Source organism: Aegilops tauschii, chromosome 1 (assembly GCF_002575655.3).
Source record: "Aegilops tauschii subsp. strangulata cultivar AL8/78 chromosome 1, Aet v6.0, whole genome shotgun sequence".
NCBI classification, from domain to species: Eukaryota; Viridiplantae; Streptophyta; class Magnoliopsida; order Poales; family Poaceae; genus Aegilops; species Aegilops tauschii.
The window spans coordinates 492,155,736-492,183,131 of NC_053035.3; positions in this window are offsets into that span (position 1 = coordinate 492,155,736).

The window sequence follows — 27,396 nt, forward strand, 5'->3', positions numbered from 1 at the left end:
GCTTTCTTTCGATGGAGCTCGTCTCATCGAGTCAAAGAAGGGAAAGAAGCAGGCTTAGGTGAGGTTCACGAGGAAAAAGACGCAGGGGCTTAGCTTGGGTATGTACGGACAGATCGATGCAGCAGTGCGCATCGGTGGTCACGAGAACTTTGCCTTCGCATCGCCGCGGATTCATTGGATGGAGCTCCATGTTAGGCCAACTCTATCCCCTAAACCCGGTTCAAAATAATCTCCACGCCTCCTCTGCCTCTCCTCCTCCCCGTTCCCCTAATGATCAGATCCCGTGGCCGCCAGTCCCCGCCGCCCATCCGCTGCGCGGGCGCGTCCTCAAGCTGCCGCCACCGCTGTGACAATGCGGCCCCGTCCCCGGCTTCCTCGATCTCCACGCGCCGCGGCAGCCACATAGAAAGTACCTCAGCGTCTGGTAGCGGGTGTGGGGGACGTGGGTGGCCGAGATCACCGACCGGGACACCCACAAGAAGCACTGGCTCGGGTCCTTCCACACTGCCGAGCTCACTGCCATGAGTACGACTAGTGGCAGGTCCGGCTTCACGGCGCCGATGCCCAACTCAACTTCCCGTGGGGCGAGATGCCGCCGCTTGACGACTGGTGGCGGCTCGAGAAGACCGGGAGGCGAGGAAGTGGGTCGCGGTGGAGGCCGCCGATGAGGAGTAGGAGTACATGGCGGACCTCCGTCGCCGGTCCCCCAAGCTGGTGGAGGTGGAGAACAAGATCTTCGCTGAGCGAGCGGCTGACCGGGGGGGGGGGGGGGGGGGGGGGGGGTCATCGTCCTCTCAAGCGACTGACGAGGACGTCAACAACGGAGGCAGCGCTGACGGCGACTTTGACGTTGAAGAATGGCGGAGGATCTTCCCAGACTCCGGCGACGACGTCACATGACCTGACCCCATGGACGATGGGATTTCTAGGGCGGAGTTGCTCGCCCTCGCCAAGTCCGATTAGTAGGGTTTTAGTTTGATTATGCTTTGTTGGTTGTTTAAAATCTCAAAATGATATGCCGGCTCAGTCTCTCGAAGGTGCTCATAGGGGTAGGGTGTGCGTGTGTAAGTCATAGAGTTGAGTGTATGCGTGTGCGTATATATGAGCACTTGCGTCTATATTGTGTTAAAGAAAAGACAAGTAGAAGAAAACAAGGAGTAAATAGCAATGCTCTTTCTTTTACTTCACATATTAGATTTGTCCAATATATTGCACAGCATCCGTTTGGCAGCTTTGACCGTTATTTTTGTATAAATACATGATTATTTATAGCGTGGAACTATTTAAAAAAACTGAATAATTTTTTTTGCGGGTTAAAAAAATGAATAAATTAATGTTGAGAACAACCGTAGAACAAGCAAGTCAACTGCAAAAAAATTCTGAAGTCATGCATGTCGTTTGGAATGAACATATTAAGATATTATCTTAGCTCATATGAGGCTTAATTTCTCTTAAATTGGTGACGCGCAGGCAAATATTATAATGCATGAACAATGTCATTTTTGGCTGAAATTTTATCTTAATTTTGTCACAGTACATATTTTTGCAAAAAAAAAAATACATTTGTCAGATATACACCCAGACCTACTCTGGCACCCGAATTAATTAAACTAGAATCAGTACTGCATTGCACAGGCTAATGGTAGTCAATGCCGCACCACAGATTAGTCCACCCCCATCCGTGGTTAACAGCAGCTAGTGGAGTTTAACTAGTGTTCTCAAACCTGAGGTTGGTCGATCACATGCATGGACATACACAGCTAATCTACGTACGGCTGATGACTGATCAAGTAGATTAAATATAACTGGCATGCAGAATCAACCGTCAGATGGAACAATTAGCAGTAGTTAGCGCCAAATTGGTTGCCCCAAGGAAAGGGGAAGGAGATCGCTGTTCAAAAAGCTGTCACCTAAAAAGGCCTCGAGATCGCTCTAAATTAACAATGTTGTTTTCTTTGAGGCGCTAAGCACGAGAGACATGCATGTTTGTTAATGCATAGAGAGCATCTTTTGAGATCGTCCGATGGCTGATCGCTCTTTGCACCCTGTTGCTCAGTACGAGTACTGCTCGAGTATAGTACTACGAACAGAGATATTAGCATTATTAACATTAATCCATTTTAAAACAAGAATTTTTTATCCAGTCAGTTTTTAGAATGTGCATTCCTATTTCTCGTAAAGAAAAAAAACATTCTCTATCTGTCACTAGTTGTAAATTTTGTTTTCTATGTGGCACTTTCATCCATTTTAGGCACCAACGCTGTTAAGTGTGGCATGAAAAAGTATATTTTATTATTTTAGCCACTTAGGCTACTCATAGTGGGGAGTATCATATAGTAGTATCATGCATATAATACTGGTGTATAATACTATCTTCATAGTGCATAGTATCATAGAGTACTCTCTCTCTCTCAGTTTACAGGGCGTGCGCGTACCCCTAGAGTATCATAATGTATAATACTACCTTCATAGTGCATAATATTTAGAGTATCATAGGTATCAAAGTAGCAGATTTTTCATGTATGTTCTGTGTATGTATTCCCTTTTATTACTGTGTTTTCTTAATTCCTATAGCGCCTCTTTGAATCATCAAATTGTAAAACACAAGAATCTTACATGATTGACATTATAAAACAGAGGATTACGCAAAAATATATATAAAGATAGTCGTTTGGATGAAACGCTAGAAACTTGCGTCAATCTGCTGGATTAAGTTTTTAAAAAGGTTTGAGTAGTTATTGAAATTCCTATTGAAGGAGTTGAAGTATAGGAATCTATTTCATAGGAATATGTATGCCACCATTATTGTGATCTAAAGGCAAATATTTGTTAAATTTCCAAAGGATTGGAAACATATGAAAATCTTTCCAAATTCCAGCTATCGGACCTCCCCCCCCCCCCAAAACCCAAATTGCTCCCTATAAGTCTGGGCGGACAGCTTGGTCAGTGTCCGGATAAGAGATAGAAAGAAAAAGTCATACAACCGAACCCCTCATATTGTCCTCATATGTCCGGATTATCCGTGAACTCTAATATCCAGCCCTTATATGGGGAGAATATGAGGGTGTTCTGGTGTGTTCGGGTATTCCGCCAGGTTAGATTTGGACCACCCTGGACCACTTTCTATCCATTTAAAAAAAAATCTCTTCATCAGCACCAATCATATGAATGTGGTTGGATATATAGGGAGAAACAAGCGGGCATGGATGCATGCGTGCACAAATGAGGGCTTGGAGGAGACACACCCGGATAGCATCTGAAAGTAACCGTGGACGTATAGGGGGTTTGATTTACCCAGTCCGCTTGTAGATGTTATAAAAAAGGCCAAATTTCTGTTTGTCCTACTTTTTCCGGTGACCCTTGGATTTCTGTTAGTGATAATATGAGAAGTGCATGCAGTACGGTGGCCCCGTTGTGATTCTTTTGTCTTTCTAAGATAACAATGGCGCCTAAATATAATTTGTATATGTAACAAAAGTATATTATTGAAAACTGCTTTCAAACATGAATCTACTAATATATTTTTATAACGTAGAACTTGTATTTTGTTAGCCAAATCTAAGGTAGCGCAACTAAAAAGCCGAGGCGTCCTTTGGTTCATAAGATAGGATTATCATAGGAATAGGAAATTTATAGAAATAGGAAATTTATAGAAAATAAGATGGCATGTATCTCATATCCTATGAATAGGATTATGAAAAGAGATGTCATTTGGTTCACATCATAGGAATTTTTTTATTAAGTCTATGTTCATATTTATTTTTCTTTGAAATGTGGAGGATATATCAATCCTATATATGCAGAAATAGAAATGCATTCCTATGAACCAAAGGACTCTAAAACAAAAATCCCTACAAAAATCATATCCTATAGAATTGTAAAATTCCTTCAAACCAAAGGACGGGTTTATAATAAAAGCGAAGTGAGGAAGTACATAGATTAGAGCATCTCTATCAAACCACGTATAATGGCGACCCGCAAAATGCGTTTACAGTTCGCGGAAAACAGGATTTGCGGGCCGGCGCGGGCGGCGGCCAAGCAGACCCCGCAAGTCAGTAATTTGCATTTCAATTTCAGACATGAAAACACATTTCTTTGCTATTTTATTTTCTTCAGCGGCATTGAATACATAGTAATTCATCAAATCTTTGCTAGAATAGTAAGACCAAAGAAAACAAGAACCACAATTATGCATTTTAGAAGATATCCAACTTCCATAACTGCTCCCACTAGTTGGATAAATATCTTCTCCATGCCTTCATTGTTGATCTGCGGATTCTTGATCTTGCATTCTACATTCTTCATCTTTGATTCTAAAGAAGTAGACGCTGGTTCCCCCCTAGTGCTTTCTCTAATTCTAATTGCACATGCAGCCATATCATTAGTCTCAATTCTATTATGGAGTGCATGAACATCTATTAAGTTTCTTTCTATCAATAAATCAATGTATTCTCCTTCCCAAAACCAAAACGAGCATCCATCTTCCTACACACATGACGATCTCCATAAGCTATCGAAATTTCACCGAATAGATTGACAAGGGCGAATGGAACCAACAACATACCCCGTCGTTTTCGCATTTGAAGAATGCCCATCGGGGCCGGCGAGCCGGTGAGCCGCTGCGCGAGCGCCGAGCCCGGGCGACGACCGGCCGAATCCTTGCCAACAAACCGACGACGGCGACTACATGACGAACCAGTACCTGCATGCCGCGCTGGGGCTTTGCCAGGGTGCTCCCCGACCAATCCATGGCTTGGCGCAGCCACCGGTGGCCGGAAACGCGTGCCAAAACCGGCTGCCACGACGAACAACCGCCGATCTGCAACTTTCTGGCCCGCCGACGCAGGAGGAAGTGGCGGAGGGCAAGCTCCGGTGGCTGGCGGCCCTCCGGCATGATCCCGCCGGCTAGTTTGGCCGGAATCGTGGACGGTGGCCCGACGGCGGGGGGTGGGGAAAAGCGCGGGCTGAAATGCCCCCCCCCCCCACCCCCCGGCAACTGCTACCACTATATACAGGGCGCCGCCGGGGCGAGGGGGGAACCTGTGTTTTCGCGCGTTGGGATGGGAATTATGCCGCGCCCCGCAAAATTTTTTACGGGTCGAACACGTTTGCGGGGTCTGGTCGGGCAACATTTTACGTGCGGACCCGTATTTTGTTATTTTGTGGGTCGCGGCATTATACTGGGTCTGCTAGAGATGCTCTTAGCGCTAGGCTGCTAGCTATAGTACTAGTGCAGTGCTAGGGATCCGAAGCGTGCCTACTGGGTGTTGGCCAGGGAGTAGGCAAGCACAGAGGATCGGGAAGGGTCTCAGTGGCTTTGAGAGAAGCGAGACTCCTGCTGCTGATTCTGCATTTGCCTTGACCGTGGTGTCTGTCTGTCTCTCTGTCGGCACCAACCTCGAACGCTACACTCCTGCATGCTACTACGAGTAGTATACAGATATTCCTACGCCGCCCAACGTACTGCGTATACGTACACACACGCTGTCATCACCACTTCACCATCATGCTCCACCGGCGAGTCGACAGGAGGCTCCACACGCCAGAGCCACCCTGTCGCGCAGCTCATGCAAAACGTTTTCTCGTTGCGGACTGGGGTCTGGGGCGCAAGGGCAGATTCGTAGTCGTAGGTAGGGGTACTACGTACGTAGGCCACTCTACACAGTAGTACACACAGGCGTAGACCGCAGTGTACTGTACTGTACTGTAGAGTAGCGGCGTGTGGGGGCACAACTGTCATTGCGTATCCATCCATGCAGTGCAACGGTCATTTGGTTTGACCGCCAACTCGAAGACTGTAGACTGTACTAGTACTACGAGGGAAGAAGGACCCGGAGCTGCGCAGTGGCGCGAGCTTCTTTCATGGCCTGTCGCGGCATGGGCTTCTGGGCCTGCATTGGTTTGACTTACACTTACTACTGAAAAGCAGCAATAGGGCTGAATAAGCGAAAAAATGAACCTTAAGCCCAATAAGGCCCAAATGTCAAATGGAATTTAAACTGAAAATGATGGTGTACCACAGGTGAGGGGTCTCAGCCCGTCGACTTATGGGATTTGGGTTCCTTCTCGTTAGGGTTTGTTCCTCCCGGGGCGATTCGCCGCCGTCGAGATTCCTGGTTCCCTACCTCGGCTACCCACCGCCGCTCGGTGCGATCGATCGGGGGGCACGCCTCCTGGTCAACATTGTGGCGCGGGATCAGGGGTTTTTGGGTTTCTGCAGCAAGGCCCGATAGAATCACTTCGATCGGGTTAGGGTTTTCAACATGTCTTCGAGCGCGGCCAAGAACTCAGCGGCGGCTGGCTCATCGGAGACAGAGGATGTGAGGAAGATGATGGAGGAACTGGGGCTGAAGGAAGAAGACCTGGATGACGTTGTCTTTGATGAAGAGAAGGCCCCCCTGGAGGCTGGATGACGTTGGCTGGCTATTGCTAGGGTTCACTCGGAGAAATCCTACAGCCAATATTGGTTCTTCCGGAACATGAGGTCAGCGTGGGATCTTGCGCAAACGGCAAACTTCAAGCCGCTGGAGGATAACTTGTACACCATCCAATTTTCTTGCTTGGGGGATTGGGAGCGGGTCACTCAAGAGGGACCGTGGCACTTCAGAGGGGATGCGGTGATCATCAAGCCGTATGATGGAGTGTCGAAGCCGTCCACAGTCAGCCTTGACACAATTGAGATCTGGATTCAACCCATGACGTACCGCAGCTTTATGCCCAACTGGTTCCATCCCTAGGTGCGAAGATTGGGGAAGTGTTGTTCACAGAGCCACAGTCGCAAGACTTCAAGGGTAACTTCCATCGAGTTTGGGTGAGAATCAATGTCACAAAACCTCTGAAAAATGCGGTTTCAATGATCTGTGATGGGAAGAGGCAGATCTATAGGGTGAAATATGAGAAGTTGCCCGACTGGTGTGCCGTCTGCGGGATGCTGGGTCATCAGTTTAAGGAGCATGGAAGTGGGATCCACCCTCCCTTTGCACTGATTTTTAAGGACCCGAGGGCAACATGGGCAATGAGGACTGGGTGTGGGCCTGGAGACGGAGGAGGCAGAAGAGGCGGAAGAAGAGGAGGCCGATCGGGAGGTTGGGGACGCAATGATCAGTGCTATACGCATGATGGAGGCGTTGGCTATGAGGGGGTCAAAGTATCTGACAGAGATCTAGAGATGAAGGAAGCAGAGCTGAACAGAAAGAGAGGCTCAGAGTTGACAGTAATCCAGAATAAGCTACCGGCATCAAACAGCACTGTCGTCACCCCATCTGGGTCGAGCAACGCTTTGGCTCTCCCTGCTGCTTCAGTCCCACAGAGCCCGAGTGCCAAGCAGGATCCAAAGAGTCCAAAGTTGATTACAGATTCCGGGAAGAATATCACGGAGAAGAACGAAGTGCAAGGAAAGCTTAAGCAGAAGTTGGCGGGCCCCGAAGGGCACCGCCGAGCCCATGAATGCCATATGCTGGAACTGCCGCGGCGCGGGCAAGGCCGCGACAGTTCGCGAGCTTCGCGATTTCGCGAGGCAATTTGCCCCTACCCTCCTATGTATTGTAGAGACACAAATTAAAGGAGATAGGGTAGAAGCTCTAGCTAGTACTCTTGGATATGATAATGCTTATGCCGTTGATAGTAATGGTAGGAGTGGTGGTATTGGTCTTTTTTGGAATAATTCAATAAAATTTGAAATTCTCGGCTACTCTGAATATCATCTAGATGTCTCAGTAGAGGATAATGATCAGGACATGTGGAGGATGACTTGCGTTTATGGAGAAGCACAGACACACCTGCGATACAAGACATGGGACGTGCTGAAAAATATCAGTACTTTGAGCACACTTCCATGGCTGTGTTGGGGTGATTTTAATGAAGTTTTGCGTCCAGATGAACACGAGGGAGTGGGACAACGTAGTAATGGTCGGATTCATGCCTTCATAGATGCTACAGACATTTGTATGTTGCTAGACTTGGGGTATAAAGGAAATTTTTGGACCTTTGAAAAGAAAGTTTCCGGAGGCACCTACACACGATGCAGGCTTGACAGGGCGATGGCAAACGCTAACTGGATGGCTAGGTTCCCCTCAGCCTCGGTCACACATCTTACAGGTAGCACTTCCGACCACTCACCAATGTTCCTAGAGGTTGGGGATTCAGTCCCAACGCGTATAGAGAGATCTTTTAAATATGAGCTTATGTGGGAACAGCATGAGGGTCTCAAACTGTTTGTGGCGGAGGGGTGGATGGCCGGAGCACCATGCAATTCGGTTGAGCAATTAAGACAGAAGCTACAGAATCTAGCGCGAGGTCTGGACAGATGGAGCAGAGACATTTTTGGGAGTGTAAGGATGGAAATAAAACAACTGAAGCGCGTTCTTGAGGAACTACAAGGAGATCCCTTGAGGACTGCCCCGTCCCACGCTGAACTAAAGATAAACGAGCGGTTGATTGAGATGTATCATAGGGAAGAGATCATGTGGAGACAACGCGCACGAATTCAGTGGTTATCGGAGGGTGACAGAAACACTAAAATTTTTCAGCTCAAAGCTAGTCTTCGTAGGAAGAAAAATATGGTCAAGGCACTGCAAAACTCACTTGGTGTGATTGCCTCTAACCCGGTGGAACTAAGGGAGATGGTCAACTCCTTTTACCAGAATCTGTATGCTATGGAAGGGGTTCAACAGGTGGAAGCGGTGTTGGAGCATGTCCCGCGGAAAGTCACGGATGAGATGAATGCCTCCCTCTGTGCACCATACACTAATGATGAGGTAAAAACCGCCTTATTTCAGATGTTTCCAACGAAGGCCCCGGGACCAGATGGATATCCTGCTCACTTTTACCAGAGGCACTGGGATATATGCGGTGACAATGTCACCAATATTGTTTTGAGGATAGTTCGAGGAGAAGAGAGCCCGAAGTGCATCAATGATACAGTTTTGGTTCTTATTCGGAAGGTAACAAACCCAACTGTTTTGGCTCAATTTAGACCTATAAGTCTTTGCAATGTTCTATACAAGATAACTTCAAAGGTTGTTGCAAACAGACTGAAGGTAATACTACCAGATATTATATCTGAGGAACAGTCTGTGTTCGTGCTAGGAAGGCAAATCACTTATAATATTATTTGTGCTTATGAGTGTTTGCACTTTATGAAGTGGTCGAGATAAAAAGAAAACAGCTTCTGTGCTTTGAAGTTGGACATGATGAAATCCTATGATAGATTGGAATGGACCTATTTGAGGGCGATCATGAAAAAACTTGGCTTTGCAGCGCAATGGATCAACACAGTCATGGCAATGGTATCATCAGTTTCCTTTTCTGTTATGCTGAATGGAGAGAGACTTGAATCTTTTAAACCAACGAGAGGGATTTGGCAGGGAGACCCAATTTCCCCCTACTTATTCTTGATTGCAGCAGAGGGCCTTCCGTGCCTCCTGAAATCCAGTTCTCAGTCATCATCTTTGGCAGGTATTAAGGTGGCCCCCTCGGCGCCATCCATTAATCACCTTTTATTTGCAGATGACAGCCTGTTTCTTTTCAAGGCTAGTGTAGACGGTTCAGTTGCAGTGTCAAACCTACTGAATATTTATTGTGGAGCTTCAGGACAAAGGATAAACCATGACAAGTCATCCATATTCTTTAGCAAGGGATGCCCAGTACCTGTCAGAGAGGAGGTGAATAATTCTCTTCAGGTCCATAATGAATCTTTGTCTGAGCGTTACCTGGGAATGCCAACCGATGTGGGTCACTCAAAGAACGAAACCATACCCGTCAAAGAGGTGTTTTTGGGAAAAGATAAAAGGGTGGATGGAGAAATTGTTGTCTTCTGCGGGCAAAGAGGTGTTGATCAAATCTGTAGCGCAAGCCATACCCGTCTTTTCTATGTCCTGTTTCAGATTGCCGAGGGGTCTATGTGACAGCATTACATCTATTATCAGACAATTTTGGTGGGGAAGCAAGCGTGGAAAAAGGAAACCCAGTTGGGTGGCATGGGACACTATGACTATGCCAAAACACATGTGCGGCCTTGGTTTCCGTGACTTAGAGAATTTTAATCTTGCGTTACTAGCACGTCAGGCTTGGAGAACCTTAACTGATGAATCATCACTTAGCTCAAAGATCCTCAAATCAGTGTACTTCCCAGAATGCTCATTACTTGAGGCGGAGTTGGGACCGCAACCTTCACAGATTTGGAGGGCCATATTGGATGGCCAGGATGTATTTGGAGGGCCATATGTGGGGCAAGGGACACTTGGCGGCATGCTCTCTTCACCTGTCCGATGTCCAGCAGTGTCTGGACTTTGGCGCCGGAACACCTCGTTGAAACTCTGATTAAGGAAGAATGCTCTAGCGAATGCTCCAAGGATTGGCTGTTTCATATACATGAAATAATGAGCAACGATGATTTTGTGAGGACTATTGTTATGGTGTGGGCAATTTGGAGTGCGCGGCGGAAGGCGATTCACGAGGACATTTTCCAGTCACCTCTAACCATAAACGGCTTCATCACAAAATTCTTATCTGAGCTCCAAGTGGTTCATACACCGAATATGAGGACATCAACAGTCAGGGCACCCAGGCCGAAACAGTGGCAGCCACCAGATGCGGATTGTGCGAAAGTAAACGTCGACGCTGCGGTTTCTCGGCATGGAGGCTATGGAGCAGTAGGAGCGATCAGTAGAGATTAAACGGGCAGGTTTTTGGGAGACTCATTGCTAGCTTTTCGACACATTGCCGATCCTCAAGTTCTTGAAGCCTTGGCTGTGCGGGAGGCACTAGCCCTCTCGGATGATCTATACCTAAGGCGTATCCATGTGGCCTCGGACTGCAAAGTCGTCATTGAAGACATCCAAAAGGAGAATGCACCCAGCTATGGAGCAATCATACATGAAATATTAGTTCACTCTTCGTCTTTTGATTTTTGTAAATTTAGTCATGAATTTAGGAGCTCAAACTTTGAAGCTCACAATCTTGCGAAGCACGCACTTTCACTTGGGGGTGGCCGCCGTGTCTGGTTAGGTCACCCCGGAGATCTTCCTTCCGTCCATGTGAACATTGTGACGACTTAATAAAGCTACGCGAGTTTGCCTAAAAAAAGGTGAGGGGTCTCAGGAAAAACAAAACATGTTTCCCCAAAAAGAAAAAAAGAAAAAGAAAAAAAGAAAAAGAAAAAAGGTTCATGCTACGCGTCGGCCGGTGGATAAGTTATCCGCCGCCTACCCCACCGCGCACTACTAGGAGAAAGCATACTAGTAGCGCTTGAAATACCTATAGGAGAGCGCTACTACTATCGCGCTACAGCTAAGTTGTAGCATAGCGCTGCCCGGTCCAGCGCTACTGTTAACTATCTGTAGCGCTGCTGTAATCCAGTGCTGCCCCTATATGCCTACCAGCGGTACTGCTAATATGCCTGCTTTCACAGATTTATTTCCCCTCTACGTATTTGTGATGTATTTGTACATGCTCTATACAGTAGTTTCATCCGATCATAATAAACATACACTATTCTCATCATATCATACACATACAGTTATCTCGTCATACCATCATCATCATCATCATTCAACACAAATATCATAACATCTCAAAAATAGCGATGCACAAGTCATGTCATGTGTCGAAAAAATGCGACTGCATGGTCATGGCACACACACAAGTTCCATCATCTCTATCTAAACCATGATGTAGAATAGAAGAGCGATCAACATGAGCAAGAGCGCGACTATGTAGTACTTCTTGAGGCACTGGCTCTTGCCGGAGCGTCCACCTCAAGTAACTAATTTCCGCTTCGGCTCTGCTGTCGAACCCTCTGTGGCTAGCACCTGGGTACTTGTCCACCTGGGCCTGAGCGTCTGGCCAGTGGTCGTACACTCTAGGAACCCTCCCAACGAACACGGTGTAACAGTCCTTCGCAATTTCTGATCTATGTACCTGAATCGTCAGTTGATGAATTCAACGATAATATGCAACATAATGTACTTAAGAAAACAAAGAGGCAAAATTAGAAAAATACAAGCAACCTATAGTAAACATAAATAAAAAAGTTCCTCATGCCCAAACTAATTAACTGGAGCGATCTACACTAGTTCAGGAGGACGGTTTAATTACATCACAGAGTTTCGCCGTGCATAAATTCAAAGTTTTGCCATAGAAAGACAGTAGTGACACATTGCCATCGTCAATCAGTCGTCCATGTCAGCGATCCAATCTTCATAGCGAGGGAGGAAGCACCCGAGCTTCATGAAAGGCTTCAGGTCTAGACGTTGAGCGAGTAGCAGTGCTCGGACATCATCTCGCGTCATTGGCCCATGGTAGAACATCCCTGTTTTTTCGAGGACCTCCTTCATGATCGCTTGGGCAAGTTCACACTGTACGTGATAAAACTCAGCTCGGATTCGATGATCTGGTGTCTTTCCTATGCTTGTGGCCCAGTTGATAATCTCGGAATCGCTGGAAGTAGCTGACATGCGAAGGCGTTGATTATCCCTTCTGTAGTCGATCATGTGATGCATGAGGTAGAATCCATCAGCCTTATTGGTGTGCGGTTGCTGGATGCAGCAGAAGTCGGTCTTATGGCCAAAAGCCAGCATGTTCTTCCTATACTTTTTCACCTTGATATATCCACCAGATAGGCTGAAGGTTAATATGGCACTATCGAGAACACTCTTGATGTGCGTGTAATCCTTTTTTATGATGTTCTTCGATGAGTCCAAGTACAGAGCATGGGAGTATTCTGGGTACAAACATATGAGGACGGCACCCCCCCTCCGCTGCGCAAAATAATCACACCTCAAATTATCCTCCATGCTTGCAAAGGAATGATTAAAACTTATGAAAGGATATCTGCGGATGACTTACGTGGGATGATAAGGCAGGAGAAACGCTTCCTTGTCCTTATTAGCGATCATGAAATCGCCGAGGTACTTGCTCGCATAGTCACGGTGCTCTTTGGAGATTGCCAAGAAGCCCTCGTGCATATAGAACGGGTACGCGATGCAGATATATCTCATGTTCTCACGCCTGATGATGTAGTTGAGATACAACGCATACATGCGGATGAACTGAAAATCCAACTTGGTCATGTGGAACATGTCGTAGATGTAGTCAAATCACAGGATGAACTTATCCGCTTGCCATTTCTCGACGAACACCCTCCCAACCGGCACCTGAGCCGCGTAAAGCCGGTATCCTGGATTTTCTGAGATGAGAAGGCTTTTCTCTCTGGCCAGCACATCTTCATGAAGTCTCCTTAGATCATTGTTCAGTATGTGCTCTAGTGCTTTCGGAGGTAGGATCGGGTGGCCGACGACATGGAAACGCTCCGCACCTTCGATAGGTATTCTGTCTACCTCCCAAGGCTTCATAGGCGGCTGGCTGCTTGAAGCAGCTCTGGCGCCTTTAGGGCCTTTCTTGTTTGGTCTCCTCATTTGCTTCTTGGCGGGTGGCGGTAGTGAGCCCACGATACCTTCCCTAACCACCACCCCAGTGTCGTTGGGATAATCAGTGGACGACCATGGGGCTGTTATTGCTGGGTAGAGGGGGCATCTAGAGGCATCTCCTACGAGGATCGCATGAAGAGAGACTTTTTGCAATCAGCCTTAGGACATTCCGGCTCTGGCAAATCAGGCAGCATCAAGTCATCATCTCCACGCTCATAGCCTGAGTCATAGTCCCGAGCCATCAATCCTCCATCGACATAGGCGGTATTGATATACTTCAGAGGGTCATCATCATCCTCCTCCATGAAATCATCAGCATTTGCTTCTTCGACGGGGGCGACGTCATCTGGCACTAATGGAGGCTCTCCCTCGCATCGTCCGCTATCACCCACCATGACAGGTGCAGGTAATTTGGTAGGTGGGGTGGTGTTCATACCTTCTTGAGAAGCTATCGTTAGTGTAATACTGGGCGCCTCGACACGAAGAAGAGTCTTCGACCAAGGCAAGAACCAGCTCTTGCATGCGCCAATCCGTTTAGGGGTCTCCTCGTCATCGACTGGTACCGGAGGAGGCAAATCCTCGAAGCCCGCTAAGACACTGGCCACGTTAACCTTGAAAACGCCATCGGGCATCTCTCGGTTGTGGAACATGCGGTCCTTCGGCTTAACAATCGTTACTTTTCCCACAGCCACCTTATGGCCGTTGGTGTCGTACAGTAGGGTGCACGGGGTATCGTCGGCCTACGAAGACATGTCGGTGACGTCAAACATCCGAAAGGCAACTGAAACGGAAGACTATAGACATGCTGATGAAAAGGGCATGATGCGTAATTACCGTGAGGGCGTCGAGCTCATCCATAGACGAAGCCCCACCGAGCATGCCAGAGACGGAGGTCGGGCTGCTATGAACAGGAGCAGAACCTTTTGCGGTTGCTTGAGCAGGTGCTGGTGGTGTGATGTTCACCGAATTGCTCTCGACGTAGCTGGGAAGGGGAAAGTCCGCTAGCCCTTTATCTGGATTGCTCTTCGACCAATCGATAATTGCTAGAATCAACCTGGTAATAATTTAAGATTGGAAGTGTGCCGTGACGCCAGCCACCGCTTCATCGACCGCTGCATTGACTACCCCGAGCAACTCTTGTTTGGTCTCAGCTTTGGTCTACCGCAACCTGGGCCTTCTCGTCGATGGTCTGTTGAGTAAGCAACCGTCTCTTCCTTCTTTCCTTTGGCTGCTCGTGGTAGCACGTCTTCCATGAGGCGCCATCTCCGACGCCGTGCACACGTTCATAGGACGGCGATTTGTCCTCCAGGACCTTTTTCAGTATGTTCAAGGCCCGGTTGAAAGGGGTGTTCCACTTGGGCCTCGCTGACTGATAACCCACAAGTATAGGGGATCGCAACAGTTTTCGAGGGTAGAGTATTCAACCCAAATTTATTGATTCGACACAAGGGGAGCCAAAGAATATTCTCAAGTATTCGCAGTTGAGTTGTCAATTCAACCACACCTGGATAACTTAATATCTGCAGCAAAGTATTTAGTAGCAAAGTAGTATGATAGTAACGGTAACGGTAGCAAAAGTAATATTTTTGGGTTTTGTAGTGATTGTAACAGTAGCAACGGAAAAGTAAATAAGTGAAGAACAATATGTGAAAAGCTCGTAGGCATTGGATCGGTGATGGAGAATTATGCCGGATGCAGTTCATCATGTAACAGTCATAACATAGGGTGACACAGAACTAGCTCCAATTCATCAATGTAATGTAGGCATGTATTCCGAATATAGTCATACGTGCTTATGGAAAAGAACTTGCATGACATCTTTTGTCCTACCCTCCCGTGGCAGCGGGGTCCTAATGGAAACTAAGGGATATTAAGGCCTCCTTTTAATAGAGTACCAGACTAAAGCATTAACACATAGTGAATACATGAACTCCTCAAACTATGGTCATCACCGGGAGTGGTCCCGATTATTGTCACTTCGGGGTTGCCAGATCATAACACATAGTAGGTGACTATAGACCTGCAAGATAGGATCAAGAACTCACATATATTCATGAAAACATAATAGGTTCAGATCAGAAATCATGGCACTCGGGCCCTAGTGACAAGCATTAAGCATAGCAAAGTCATAGCAACATCAATCTCAGAACATAGTGGATACTAGGGATCAAACGCTAACAAAACTAACTCGATTACATGATAAATCTCATCCAACCCATCACCGTCCAACAAGCCTACAATGGAATTACTCACGCACGGCAGTGAGCATCATGAAATTGGTGATGGAGGATGGTTGATGATGACGACGGCGACGGATTCCCCTCTCCAGAGCCCCGAACGGACTCCAGATCAGCCCTCCCGAGAGGTTTTAGGGCTTGGCGGCGGCTCCGTATCGTAAAACGTGATGAATCCTTCTCTCTGATTTTTTTCTCCCCGAACACGAATATATGGGGTTGGAGTTGAGGTCGGTGGAGCAACAGGGGGCCCACGAGGCACGGGGGCGCGCCCGGGGGGGCAGGCGCGCCCCCACCCTTGTGGACAGGTGGAGGCCCCCCTGACGTGGATTCTTCTTCCAGTATTTTTAATATTTTCCAAAAGTAAGTTCCGTGGAGTTTCAGGTCATTCCGAGAACTTTTGTTTCTGCACATAAATAACACCATGGCAATTCTGCTGAAAACAACGTCAGTCCGGGTTAGCTCCATTCAAATCATGCAAGTTAGAGTCCAAAACAAGGGCAAAAGTGTTTGGAAAAGTAGATATGACGGAGACATATCAACTCCCCCAAGCTTAAACCTTTGCTTGTCCTCAAGCAATTCAGTTGAAAAACTGAAAGTGATAAAGAAAAACTTTTACAAACTCTGTTTGCTGTTGTTGTTGTAAATATGTAAAGCCAGCATTCAAGTTTTCAGCAAAAATTATAACTAACCATATTCATAATAACATTTAGGTCTCATGGTTACTCATGTCAATGGCATAATCAACTAGCGAGCAATAATAATAAATCTCAGATGACAACACTTTATCAAAACAATCATGATATGATATAACAAGATGGTATCTCGCTAGCCCTTTCTGAGACCGCAAAACATAAATCTAGAGCACCTTTAAAGATCAAGGACTGACTAGACATTGTAATTCATGGTAAAAGAGATCCAGTCATAGTCATACCCAATATAAATTAATAGTAATGGATGCAAATGACAGCAGCGCTCTCCGGCTAGTGCTTTTTAATAAGAGGGTGATGACTCAACATAAGAGTAAATAGATAGGCCCTTCGCAGAGGGAAGCAGGGATTTGTAGAGGTGCCAGAGCTCGATTTTAAAGCAGAGATAAATAATATTTTGAGCGGCATACTTTCATTGTCAACATAACAACCAAGAGATGGCGATATCTTCCATGCTACACACATTATAGGCGGTTCCCAAACAGAATGGTAAAGTTTATACTCCCCCTCCACTAACAAGCATCAATCCATGGCTTGCTCGAAACAACGAGTGCCTCCAACTAACAACAGTACCATGGGGAGTTTTGTTTGCAATTATTTTGATTTAGTTTGCATAAACCATGGGACTGGGCATCCCGGTGACCAACCATTTTATCGTGAGTGAGGAGCGGAGTCCACTCCTCTTGAGAATAACCCGCCTAACATGGAAGATAAGGACAGCCCTAGTTGACACATGAGCTATTCAAGCATACAAAACAGAATTTCATTTGAAGGTTTAGAGTTTGGCACATACAAATTTACTTGGAATGGCAGGTAGATACCGCATATACGAAGGTATAGTGGACTCATATGGCATAACTTTGGGGTTTAAGGGATTGGATGCACAAGCAGTATTCCCGCTTAGTACAAGTGAAGGCTAGCAAAAGACTGGGAAGCGACCAACTAGAGAGCGACAACAGTCATGAACATGCATTAAAATTAATAAACATTAAGTGCAAGCATGAGTAGGATATAATCCACCATGAACATAAATATCGTGAAGGCTATGTTGATTTGTTTCAACTACATGTGTGAACATGTGCCAAGTCGAGTCACTTAAATCATTCAAAGGAGGATACCACCCCACTATACCACATCACAACCATTTTAATAGCATGTTGGCACGCAAGGTAGACCATTATAAACTCCTAGCTAGTTAAGCATGTTACGAGCAACTATGATCTCTAATTGTCATTGCAAACATGTTTATTCATAATAGGCTGAATCAGGAACGATGAACTAATCATATTTACAAAAACAAGAGAGGTCGAGTTCATACCAGCTTCTCTCATCTCAGTCAGTCCATCATATATCGTCATAATTGCCTTTCACTTGGACGAACGAACGAAGTGAATAATAATAACAGTGCATGTGCATTGGACTAAGCTGGAATCTGCAAGCATTCAATAAACAGGAGAAGACAAGGCAATATCGTCTCTTGGTTAAATCAACAATAATGCATATAAGAGCCACTTCAACAATTTCATTATGGTCTTCTCCTATCGACCCCCAAAGAAATAAAACTATTTACATGGGAAAGCTCCCAACAAGGAAAAGAAGAACAGGAAATCTTTTTGGGTTTTCTTTTTAATTATTACTACAGCAAGAAAAGTGAACTAACTAAAAGCTACAACTAATTTTTTTGGTTTTTCTTAAGGTTTATTAAACACACAAGAAAAAAGCATAAAAAAATAAACTAGCATGGATATTACAGTGAAAAAGTATGAGCACCGACATCTAGCAATGAGTGTGTGAACGTGAATGTAATGTCAGTGAGAAATACGTACTCCCCCAAGCTTAGGCTTTTGGCCTAAGTTGGTTTATTGCCACAGATGGCCTGGCGGATATCCAAAGTTGTAGTTGGGGTCCTACTGAGATGCAGCGGCTATTGCATCGTGGTCTTCAGCTTGGAGGCGAGCTGCCCTCGTCCTCCATTCGTACTCATTTGCCTCCTCTCTGGTTATAAAATGTCTTCCCTTTGCCTGAAAGTCAAAGAGAGCAGGAGCAGGGAGGACAATATTGACAGCGTGACGCCTGTCAAAGATTAGTCGGTACTGGAGAGGTGGTTCATTCCTCTCGACAAACTGATGGTGAACCATAGCATTAAAGTCTAGATAAGTAGGAGGCAATTCAATATCATCATCACGTATGGTTACACCAAGAAAATCAGCTAAGCGGGTTGCAAAAATTCCACCAAAGAAATCTCCATTAAATCTATTGTGATGCAACCTACGCGCAACAATGGCTCCCAAATTATAAGATTTGTCTCCTAACACAGCACTCCTAAGAATACTGAGGTCAGGGACACACATATGACATGCTTCATCTTTACCATTTATGCACCTACCTATAAAGAGAGCAAAATAATGTATAGCAGGAAAATGAATGCTCCCTATGGTAGCTTGTGCTATATCTCTAGATTCCCCCACAGTTATACTAGCAATAAAATCTCTAAATTCAGATTTGTGAGGTTCACTAGCACTACCCCATTGTGGAAGTTTGCAAGAAGTGGTAAAATCCTCTAAGTCCATCGTATAAGATTTTTCATAAAGATCAAACATGACAGTTTGAGAATTGCGTGAAGATGAAAATTCAAACCTCCTCTTAAAGGAACTAGTGAGATCGTGGTACTGGCGGCACTTTTCCTCCTCGAAGCTCACAAGATTAGCTTTACGCAAATATGCGTTAAATTCTTCCTTGATTCCCGCTCGATCCATAAAGTCCTCTGAAGGCCATTCACAAGGCCGCACTTGAGCGTTCCTTGGTGGCTCATCGTCAGCATCACGCATTGCAAGCTTGGGTCCTTGGTTCCTTGAAGAACCACCTTGGTACATTTTCCTAAGCATATTTCTTCCTCTGAAAAATTTCTGAATTTTTTTAGTAACTTCAAATAAAAGTGAACCAAACTCAACAAAATTTTTAGAAACTACTCCCACAAGTGCATAGAGACTATATCATGCATTAGAACTACTTGGAACCATATAAATTTGACATGCAAGCTGAAGAACATGGTCACCTAGGCAGCACAAATTTGCAATGAATAAAGCACTAGAACACAAACTAATTAGACCAATGGAGGAGTCACATACCAAGGAACAATCTCCCAAAGCAGTTTTGTGAGAGGTGCTTTCAACAAGGAGATCAAAAATCGCAGCAAAATGAGCTAGAACTCGTGCTTGAGCTGGATGGTGATTTTTTTGGGAGGAAGAAGAAGTGTGTGGGTGCAGGAATAAGTGGAGGGGAGCCACCGTGGGCCCACGAGGCAGGGGGGCGCCCCCTGTAGGGGTGGGCGCGCCCTGGACCCTCGTGGCCAGGTGCTTGCTCCCCCTGCTGTGTTCTTAGTGCTAGATATTCTCAAATATTCCAGAAAAAAATCATATTAAATTGGCAGGGCATTTGGAGAACTTTTTTGGGGTATTTTTATATTGCACGGATAATTCAGAAAACAGACAGGAAAATACTATTTTTGCTTTATTTCAACTAAATAATAGAAGGTAAAAGGAGGGTACAGAAGGTTGTTCCTTCTAGTTTCATCCATCTCATGCTCACCAAAAGGAATCCACTAACAAGGTTGATCAAGTCTTGTTAACAAACTCATTGTGAATAACATGGAACCGGAGAAATTTTGAATAACACTATGTTACCTCAACGGGGATATGCACATCCCCAATAATAAGAATATCATATTTCTTCTTGACAGTAGGAAGAGGAAATTCAAAACCTCCAAAGATAATCGATGGAATTTTTCCAATAGAATTGATACTGTAGACTTGAGGTTGTTTCCTCAGAAAGTGTACCGTATGCTCATTACCATTAACATGAAAAGTGACATTGCCTTTGTTGCAATCAATAACAGCCCCTGCAGTATTCAAAAAAGGTCTTCCAAGAATAATAGACATACTATCGTCCTCGGGAATATCAAGAATAACAAAGTCCGTTAAAATAGTAACGTTTGCAACTACAACAGGCACATCCTCACTAATACCAACAGGTATAGCAGTTGATTTATCAGCCATTTGCAAAGATATTTCAGTAGGTGTCAACTTATTCAAGTCAAGTCTATGATATAAAGAGACAGGCATAACACTAACACCGGCTCCAAGGTCACATAAAGCAGTTCTAACATAGTTTCTTTTAATGGAGCATGGTATAGTTGGTACTCCTGGATCTCCTAGTTTCTTAGGTATTCCATGCTTGAAAGTGTAATTAGCAAGCATGGTGGAAATTTCAGCTTCCGGTATCTTTCTTTTATTAGTGACAATTTCTTTCATATACTTAGCATAAGGATTCATTTTGAGCATATCAGTTAATCGCATATGCAAAAAGATAGTTCTAATCATTTCAGCAAAGCGCTCAAAATCCTCATCATCCTTTTTCTTGGATGGTTTGGCAGGAAAAGGCATGGGTTTCTGAACCCAAGGTTCTCTTTCCTTACCGTGCTTCCTAGAAACAAAGTCTCTCTTATCATAACGTTGATTCTTTGATTGTGGGTTATCAAGATCAACAGCAGGTTCAACTTCTACATCATTATCATTACTAGGTTGAGCATCATCATGAATATTATCATTAAAATTTTCATTAGGTTCATGTTCATTACCAGATTGTGTTTCAGCATCAGAAATAGAAATATCATTTGGATTCTCAGGTGGTTCAGCAATAGGTTCACTAGAAGCATGCAAAGTCCTATCATTTTTCTTTTTCTTCTTTTTAGAAGGTCTAGGTGCATCTAAATTACTTCTCTGATAATCTTGCTCAATTCTCTTAGGATGGCCTTCAGGATACAGAGGTTCCTGAGTCATTTTACCAGTTCTAGTAGCCACTCTAACAGCAAAGTCATTGTTCTTACTATTCAATTCATTGAGAAAATCATTCTGAGCTTTAAGTACTTATTCTACTTGAGTGGTAACCATAGAAGCATGTTTACTAATGAGTTTAAGTTCACCTTTAACTCTGGACATATAATCACCCATGTATTCAAGCGTATCGGAATTATATTTCAATTATCTACCAATATAAGCATTGAAGTTTTCTTGTTTAACAATAAAATTGTCAAACTCATCTTAGCATTGTCTAGCAGACTTATAACGAGGAATATCACCTTCATCAAATCTATAGAGAGAATTTACCTTTACTACCTGTGTCGGCTTATCAAGACCATGAGTTTCTTCAATAGGTGATGGATTAACATCATATGTTTCTTCAACAGGCGGTAAATTAAGACCATGTATTTCTTCAATAGGAGGTAAGTTCTTAACATCTTTAGCTTTAATACCTTTTTATTTCATAGATTTCTTTGCCTCTTGCATATCTTCAGGACTGAGAAATAGAACACCCCTCTTCTTCGGAGTTGGTTTAGGAATAGGCTCAGGAGTTGGCTCAGGAAGTGTCCAATTATTTTCATTTGTCAACATATTATTCAATAGAATCTCAGCTTCATCCGGTGTTCTTTCCCTGAAAACAGAACCAGCACAACTATCCAGGTAATCTCTGGAAGCATCGGTTAGTCCATTATAAAAGATATCAAGTATTTCATTTTTCTTAAGAGGATGATCAGGCAAAGCATTAAGTAATTGGAGAAGCCTCCCCCAAGCTTGTGGGAGACTCTCTTCTTCAGTTTGCACAAAGTTGTATATATCCCTTAAAGCAGCTTGTTTCTTATGAGCAGGGAAATATTTAGCAGAGAAGTAATAAATCATATCCTGGGGACTACGCACACAACCAGGATCAAGAGAATTAAACCATATCTTAGCATCACCCTTTAATGAGAACGGAAATATTTTAAGGATATAAAAGTAGCGAGTTCTCTCATCATTAGTGAACAGGGTGGCTATATCATTTAATTTAGTAAGATGTGCCACAACAGTTTCAGATTCATAGCCATAAAAAGGATCAAATTCAACCAAAGTAATTATATCAGGATCAACGGAGAATTCATAATCCTTATCAGTAACACACTAGGTGAAGTAGCAAAATCAGGGCCAGGTTTCATTCATGCATTAAGAGATTGCTGCTTCCATTTAGCTAATAACTTCTTAAGATCATATCTATCATTGCAAGCTAAAATAGCTCTAGCAGCTTCTTCATCCATAACATAACCCTCAGGAACTACAGGTAATTCATATTTATTAGGGGGAGAGTCTTCATCATCACTATCATCAATATTATCAGTTTCAATACTTTCATTCTCTCTAGCCCTAGCAAGTTGTTCATCAAGAAATTCACCAAGTGGCACAGTAGTATCAAGCATAGAAGTAGTTTCATCATAAGTATCATGCATGGTAGAAGTGGCATCATCAATAACATGTGACATATTAGAATTAATAGCAGAAGCAGGTCTAGGTGTCGCAAGCTTACTCAAAACAGAAGGTGAATCAAGTGCAGAGCTAGATGGCAGTTCCTTACCTCCCCTCGTAGTTGAGGGATACATTTTTGTTTTCTCGTCTTTCAAGTTCCTCATAATGACCAGTAGATATAAATCCCAAGTGACTCAAAGAATAGAGCTATGTTCCCCGGCAACGGCGCCAGAAAATGGTCTGGATAACCCACAAGTATAGGGGATCGCAACAATTTTCGAGGGTAGAGTATTCAACCAAAATTTATTGATTCGACACAAGGGGAGCCAAAGAATATTCTCAAGTATTCACAGTTGAGTTGTCAATTCAACCACACCTGGATAACTTAATATCTGCAGCAAAGTATTTAGTAGCAAAGAAGTATGATAGTAACGGTAACGGTAGCAAAAGTAATATTTTTGGATTTTGTAGTGATTGTAACAGTAGCAACGGAAAAGTAAATAAGTGAAGAACAATATGTGAAAAGCTCGTAGGCATTGGATCGGTGATGGAGAATTATGCCGGATGCGGTTCATCATGTAACAGTCATAACATAGGGTGACACAGAACTACCTCCAATTCATCAATGTAATGTAGGCATGTATTCCGAATATAGTCATACGTGCTTATGGAAAAGAACTTGCATGACATCTTTTGTCCTACCCTCCCATGGCAGCGGGGTCCTAATGGAAACTAAGGGATATTAAGGCCTCCTTTTAATGGAGTACCAGACCAAAGCATTAACACATAGTGAATACATGAACTCCTCAAACTATGGTCATCACCGGGAGTGGTCCCGATTATTGTCACTTCGGGGTTGCCGGATCATAACACATAGTAGGTGACTATAGACTTGCAAGATAGGATCAATCTCAGAACTGAAATCATGGCACTCGGGCCCTAGTGACAAGCATTAAGCATAGCAAAGTCATAGCAACATCAATCTCAGAACATAGTGGATACTAGGGATCAAACCCTAACAAAACTAACTCGATTACATGATAAATCTCATCCAACCCATCACCGTCCAGCAAGCCTATGATGGAATTACTCACGCACGGCGGTGAGCATCATGAAATTGGTGATGGAGGATGGTTGATGATGACGACGGCGACAGATTCCCCTCTCCGGAGGCCCGAACGGACTCCAGATCAGCCCTCCCGAGAGGTTTTAGGGCTTGGCGGCGGCTCCGTATCGTAAAACGTGATGAATCCTTCTCTCTGATTTTTTTCTCCCCGAACACGAATATATGGAGTTGGAGTTGAGGTCGGTGGAGCAACAGGGGGCCCACGAGGCAGGGGGCGCGCCTAGGGGGGCAGGCGCGCCCCCACCCTCGTGGATAGGTGGAGGCCCCCCTGACGTGGATTCTTCTTCCAGTATTTTTAATATTTTCCAAAAATAAGTTCCGTGGAGTTTCAGGTCATTCCGAGAACTTTTGTTTCTGCACATAAATAACACCATGGCAATTCTGCTGAAAACAGCGTCAGTCCGGGTTAGTTCCATTCAAATCATGCAAGTTAGAGTCCAAAACAAGGGTAAAAGTGTTTGGAAAAGTAGATATGACGGAGGCGTATCACTGACGACTATGACGACTCGTCGCTTTCGGCTGCATTTTGGTGGTGCTCTTTCTGCAAAAGGAACGTGGATGGTTTACTAATGTGACAAAACTTGTAGTCGAATTGATTGGAAGCTAATATAATATGGTGGTAATATAACAATTACCAGAAGTCTCATGAACTCCCTCGTGTACGGGTCCGTGTAAAAGATCTTATTGACGCGGTCCCACTTGTACCGGGCCCTAATCCAGTCACGCTCCAGCTAGTCGGTGATCTCCGCGAAGGGGTCTGGGATTCCGTGACTTACACGTTCGGCGTCCTACTTGGCCCATACGTGCCTCTTCTCCTGGTAGCCACGGTTTCCGAGGCGGTGGGGAGGCGTGTTCTTGGCCTGGAGCGCCTTCATTTTCTCTGTCCTTTGCTTGACTTCTTCTTTAGCCCAATTCTCCTTGAATTTTTCAAAGTCCTCTTCCTTTATTGACGGATTGTCAGCATGAATCTTTTCTTGGTACTAACCTATTGACATAGTGTCGAGTGCCAGTTGCTGTTTTTTCCATGTTTTTACATCGCAGGAAATCAATACCAAACGGAGTCCAAATGCCACGAAACTTCGCGGAGATTTTTTATGGACCAGAAGGAAGATATTGGGCCCTGGTTGCACCTGGGGGGAGTCTCGGGGAGGGGACAACCCACCAGGGCGCGCCAGGAGGCCAGGCGCGCCCTGGTGGGTTGTGCCCACCTCGGGTGCCCCCCGGACCGCCTCTTTGCTCTATAAATACCCCCAAAATCCCAGAACCCTAGGGGAGTCGACGAAATATTCATCCAGCCTTCGCAGAGTCCAGAACCACCAGATCCAATATATACACCATCTCGGATGGGGTTCACCACCTCCATTGGTGCCTCTCCGATGATGTGTGAGTAGTTCTTTGTAGACCTTCGGGGTCCGTAGTTAGTAGCTAGATGGATTTCTCTCTCTCACCGAATTCTCAATACAATGGTCTCTTGGAGATCCATATGATGTAACTCTTTTTGCGGTGTGTTTGTTGGGATCTGATGAACTTTGAGTTTATGATCAGTCATATCTTTTTATATCCATGAAAGTTATTTGAGTTTCTTTGATCTCTTATATGCATGATCTCTTATAGCCTCGTATTTCTTCTCCGATATTTGTTTTTTGGCCAACTTGATCTATTTATCTTGCAATGGGAAGAGGTGCCCGGTAGTGGGTTCGATCTTACGGTGCTTGATCCCAGTGACAGAAAGGGAAACGACACGTATGTATCGTTGCTACAAAGGATAAAACGATGGGGTCTATCTCTACATAGATAGATCTTGTCTACATCATGTCATCGTTCTTATTGCATTACTCCGTTTCTCCATGAACTTAATACACTAGATGCATGCTGGATAGCGGTCGATCTGTGGAGTAATGGTAGTAGATGCAAGCAGGAGTCGGTCTACTAATCTTGGACGTGATGCCTATGTAATGATCATTACCTGGATATCGTCATAATTATTTGAGGTTCTATCAAGTGCCCAACAGTAATTTGTTTACCCACCATTTGCTATCCTTCTCGAGAGAAGCCACTAGTGAAATCTACGGCCCCCGGGCCTTCTTTCTCATTTATTTGCTTTGCGATCTATTTTGTTTGCACTTCTTATTCAGATCTACTAAACCAAAAATACAAAAATACTTTGCTGCACTTTATTTTATTTGCGATCTATTTATTCAGTCTATTACAACTTTCTCCCATCCACGCACCGTTTCTGGCGCCGTTGCCTGAAAGGGATTGACAACCCCTTTAACACGTCGCGTTGCGAGTGGTTGTTATTTGTGTGCAGCGGCTGTTTACGTTGTGTTGCTTGGTTCTCCTACTAGTTCGATAACCTTGGTTTCATTTCTGAGGGAAATACCAACCGCCGCTGTGCCGCATCATCCCTTCCTCTTTGGGGAAATACCGACGTAGCTTCAAGTGACATCAAAAGGAATTTCTGGCGCCGTTGCCGGGGAGGATCTTCAACATATACCAGGTTCCTAATCACAAATCTCATCTCCTCGCAATTTACATTATTTGCCATTTGCCTCTCGTTTTCCTCTCCCCCACTTCACAAAAATTTTCCATTTTTATTTGCCTCTCTTTTTCCGCTCGCCGTTTCTCCTGTTGCCATGGCTGACCCTAAAAAGGCTAGGGGTTTTCCCTCAAGTTTTGGTGCTTTGGATAGCCCCTCCATCCTCTCCAAGCTCATAGATAATGATGCTATGGAAGGACTTACCGGGATTGTCAAGGAAAATCTTAACAATTTTGATGAAGACGATCCCGGAATTTTTCGTTATTTGCTCGATGAATCCTTGAAGGATGCTTGGGATAGGCTGTTAAGAATTTGAGCTAGCTATGTGCCGCAATATCAGATAGAAATATACCTAAAAAGTTTTTATGCTGGTTTGCCTACCTCCTTTAAGCAAGTTTTAGATTCTATATTTGAAAACGGTTTTCTTGAAGGGGATGTTGTTGATACTTATGAAAAGATGAAAACTATATTTGGGCACCCCAAGGGAGAAAATGTTGAGTCAACTGCCCTTCTATGCTTTTATCAGAATGAAAAGATCAAAGAGACGAGGGCTAGTTTAGATACGAATTTTCGCAACGTGCTTAATCTTTCTTCTGCTATCAATGGTCATGTGCTTTCACAAAATAGAAGATTAAACGCCATTGATAGGAAAATTTCTAGGCTTTCAAAAGGACAAGGATGACAATACTTATATCCTTTCTTTATGCCTAGCTAAGGGCGTAAAACTATAGCGCTTGTTGGGAGGCAACCCAATGAATAAATCTATTTTTGCTTTTTGCTTTCTGTTTTTGTGTGTTTGCACAATTATGCTACTGGTATGATTGTGTTTTGTGTGTGTTTTAATTAGTGTTTGTGCCAAGTAAGCCTTTTGGGTCTTCTTGGGTGATAGTTGTTTGATCTTCCTGAAAAGATAGAAATTTTGCGCTCACGAAAATAATTTTCATAAATCACAGAAAAGTGCTTTTGCCCTGATTCTTTTTGCAGAAGATTAATATACAAATTACCCTGGTCGTCCTTATTTGGTAGAA